The following is a 4163-nucleotide window of genomic DNA, read 5'->3' on the forward strand; positions in this document are numbered from 1 at the left end:
GTGGTGGTTATGGTTTCTTTGGGGTATATTCCAAGTAGTGGAATTGCTGGGTCAAATGGTATTTCTATTTTCAACTTTTTGAGAAAGCGCCATACTGCCTTCCACAGTGGCTGCACCATTTTACACTCCCACCAACAGTGAATAAGGGTTCCAGTTTCTCCACAACCTCACCAGAATTTGTTGCTTGATGTTCTGTTAAATTTGGTTATTCTGACTTGGGTGAGATGATATCTCAGAGTTGTCTTGATTTGTACCTCTCTTAGAGCTAGGGATTTTGAACATTTCTTCATGTGCTTGTTAGCCATCTGAATGTCTTCTTTGGTGAAGTGTTTGTTCATATCCTGTGCCCATTTTTCAATTGTGTTGTTTATCTTGTTGTGGTGCTCTAGTATTTTATAAATTCTGGATATAAGTCCCTTATCCGATATGTCCTTACCAAATACTTTTTCCCAGTCTGTGGTGTCCCTTATTACCCTGTTGGAGAAGTTTTTAGATGTGTAGGGATTTGATTTTTAGAAAGTCCCTTTCATCTATTTTATGTTCTCCTGGTTGTAGATTTTTCAGGATGCTTGGAATACTGCTTACATTGTGGATTAGGTCTTCTATAGTTCTTCCAAGCTTTTCTTTAATGAAGTTTAGAGACCTTGGTTTTAGTCCTAGTTCCATGATCCACCTTGAGTTGGGTTTTGTGTATGGAGTGAGGTATGGATCTTGCTTGAGTTTTCTGCAGATAGTTTTCCAATTTTTCCAACACCATTTTTTAAAAAGGCTGTAGTTTCCCCACTTAACTGGTTTCATCTCCTTGTCAAAAATCAGTTGACCATAGGTAGATGGGCTGATTTCTGGATTCTTAATTCTATTCTATTGATCTATATGTCTGTCATTGTACCAGTACCACGTTTTCTTGACCACCATGGCAGTGTAGTAGGATTTGAAATCAGGGAGTGAGATGCCTCCTATCTTGTCAAAATTAGATTCTTACTAGCTCGTTTGGAAGGTGGAAGGGAAAGTCTCCTTTTAGGCTTTGCTGGCACTGACACATGGTTGGAGATACTGCCTGTTTGGGAGCCATGATCCTCATCTTTGTCCTCTTATTCTCCATTAAAAATTTTTAAACTTATTGGCACAGGATAGAGCAGGGTTTAGGGCTGTTGTACATAGGGTCGCTATGAGTCACAAATGACTCGATGGCACATAACAACAAACAACAACAGGCAACTTTCTGTCTGAAAAATTTTCCTTCTCAACACTCATTTTTTTCTCTCAGCTACTTATAAAGGAACTGTCAAGCCTTCTCTAAGCTACCATGCACTTCAGGTCCACACAAACATCTGTGTCATATACCTGGCTGTTTTGAATGTCCTCTGGTTTGGCAGCCTGGATCCCGTTCTGCTGCTGTGGAAATTGCAATGTGTCCAACTGAGCACCACTATCTGAATTCCATCTTGCAGGTGGCTGATAAACCTCAATAGAAGGGCGAGAAAAGTCCTCAGTGTTGCTGAGGTTTTTTTCTGGGATAAGTGATTCTTCTGCCCAAAATTGAGATCTTCATCAATGAGATCATCTGCTTCAGGTTTCATAGCCATCACATTTTCAGAGGCTGCTGGCTCCCTCAGAGGCTTCACTGTTGACACTAAGTGGGTTGCAGCTCCATCATCGTATGTCTGTCTGACATGAGTGGTTTTCTGCTCTTGGGAGCCTGAGGAGACCCTGGAATCTCGTTTTTCTGATCTGGTACTAGAAACCACACGGGGTGGCACTCCATCCTGGTGTCTTTTCTCCTCTCCCCTCCTCGAATGAATCTGTCCACATTTAACTGCACACTGCTATCAAAGATACTGGTATCAGATGACTTTAGAGTAGAGGGCTCAGTTGTGACAGAGCAAAGTTTATCTAAAAAAAAAACATGAAGCCTTACGGTGAATCAAACTGTGCTGTTCCCTAGAGACTGGGACAGGTTTTCTGTCATTTGGTCATGTTCTTGTTGGCCACCATCACAGTTATCACATCAGCAGGAATCATCATCAATGTAAGCTCCCATTTCTTGCAATTTTCCCTTCTTGGCACTCTAGATCTTGTGAGGGCAGGGAGCTGGCCGCGCTAGGCTCACCAGGAACCTGCTTGGATGTTTGTTTTCTAGATGTTGAGATGTGAACAATTTTGAAAGCTGTAGTCTTTTTTTCTTCTTCAGTCTAAGAAGGAAACAATATGACAACAGAGTTTTTAAAACAGCATTTGCAAAAATCATGGTCCATGACCAAAGCTTAGATGGAGATTTAAGTTGTAAGTTTACAAATTTTCATTAAATTAAAGTTAAATGAATTCAATATTTAACAAAAGCCCTCGCCGAGGCGGTCATGGAGCTCTCTCTGCGAGCTGCAATAGTTCTCTGCTTTGGCCTTACATGTTGCTATTTGGACATTCCATCACCTAGGAAATGTCATGTTCTGAATTGTGGACTTTCATATTATGATACCAGATGGGCCAAAATTATTCTTTCAAGGTTAATCAAGAAAGGTAAGTGTTTGGACAATCCTGTAGCAGTTAGAATTTTCCTTAGTGGCAATGACACTTAGTGCTTTAAAAGATGAGAATCCTAAGCAGCATTCCACCGGAGGAGTATGTGGCAAATTAGAAGAGCTTAGTGCAGTACTTGAAGTCTGTGGACATCCTGGAGACTAGAATTATTCTCACCACTGACAGACAGCCTTTCTGTGAATCAGCTTAGGAAAAGGAGTGCCTAACACAAGGTTGCAAATTCAATTTCTGAACCTGGCTGTTGGTAACTATGTTACCAAGTAGACCAAGACCACCGGACTGATGCATTTGATCTGTGGACCTTGATGCAGAAGGACAATCAGGACTTTTCATCCTGTTTATCAGATGGACACTTATCACCAAAAGGAAATGATTACCTGTTCTCACACCTCTGGCCTTTGCTGGAGAAGCAGCTTTCCTCCCTGCCTTTGCTGCTTCTTTACTAGCATGATGTAACAGAAGCAAAACCAGAACTAAGTCTTCTGGGAGATGGGGACCATTAGATAATCACAGAAAATCCAATGTTCATTTGTTAATTCACAGAATGTAATGTTGCCAAGCAATCAAACTCCTCTAGATTTTGAGAGTTCTGATCTGTCTGAAGAGCAGATTTCACACATTTCCTTGACTGGAGTGCCTTTCATGATTCTCAAAGAGGTGCTGGAGCTTGAAAAGCCCTTAGACTTGGGGCCCGCATCACCTGTGAAGATGCCCTCTCTGTCACGGGAGTCGAATCTGTTGCAGTATCCTTCAAGAATTCTTTCTACCCTTGATTTTGAGTTGCCATCTGTTTCCTATGACTATGATAGTTAAAGCTTCTGGGGGTTTATTTGCTTTTGTGGGTTTTTTTATTATTAAAAAGGCAGTTCTATATTAACTTTTTAAAATATACATACTTTTATTACAAAACTTTTTTAAAAAACCAAAATGCAATATCGTAAAACCCCCAAAATTTACTACTGATACTAATTTCTTAGGAGTTTGCTGCGCTACCATACGCAAGAAATTAAAGAACCATTAAATGCTTAGAAACATTCAATGTCAGAAGCTTTAAAATCTAACTGTATATAGTAGCTGCTCAGAAAGCTACAAGCGGTATTTTACAAAACTATTACTCTAAGAATCTTTATCACCTATACAAAATTCTGTACAGTTTTTATACTGAAGCTTACTAATATTGAGCTGCACTTGGATTCCCATTCTTAGCTAACAATTGCCTGAGCACACACGCATACTCCACACGTTAAAACAGCCATTATTTTTCATCTTCCTCCTCTTCATCTTCTTCTTCTTCTTCCTCTTCCTCCTCTTCATCTTCTGGTTCACTCTTCTTTGAGCCTGTTGGTCTGTGAGGACCTTTCTTCCCTGCTTCACTTTTGCCCTTGGCACGATATCACAATATCCTTCTCATATTTCTCCTTTAGCTTGTCTACTTTCTGTTCATACAGTTGTTTATATTTGGGAGATTGTTCATACCACATTTCACCCAACTTCTTTGCAGTATCCCCAGTGTTCACTTTTGGTCTTTGGATGATGTTCAGAACAAAACAGGAAGAAAGCAGGCGGTGGCCTCATGAACATTTGGATCTTTCTTCTTTCCTTTCTTTCTTTCTTTTTTTTTTTTT

The 4163-nt window shown here is 40.1% G+C and overlaps 2 pseudogenes; one reads left to right on the forward strand and one right to left on the reverse strand.

The window, feature by feature from the left end:
- Window positions 1-1296: 1296 nt before the first annotated feature.
- LOC102867542 lies at window positions 1297-2359 on the reverse strand (annotated as a pseudogene).
- On the forward strand, window positions 2358-3041 carry LOC102867946 (annotated as a pseudogene).
- The last annotated feature ends 1122 nt before the right edge of the window (window positions 3042-4163 follow it).

Source organism: Elephantulus edwardii, unplaced genomic scaffold, assembly GCF_000299155.1.
Source record: "Elephantulus edwardii isolate Elephantulus edwardi_28Jun2011 unplaced genomic scaffold, EleEdw1.0 scaffold00318, whole genome shotgun sequence".
NCBI classification, from domain to species: domain Eukaryota; kingdom Metazoa; phylum Chordata; class Mammalia; order Macroscelidea; family Macroscelididae; genus Elephantulus; species Elephantulus edwardii.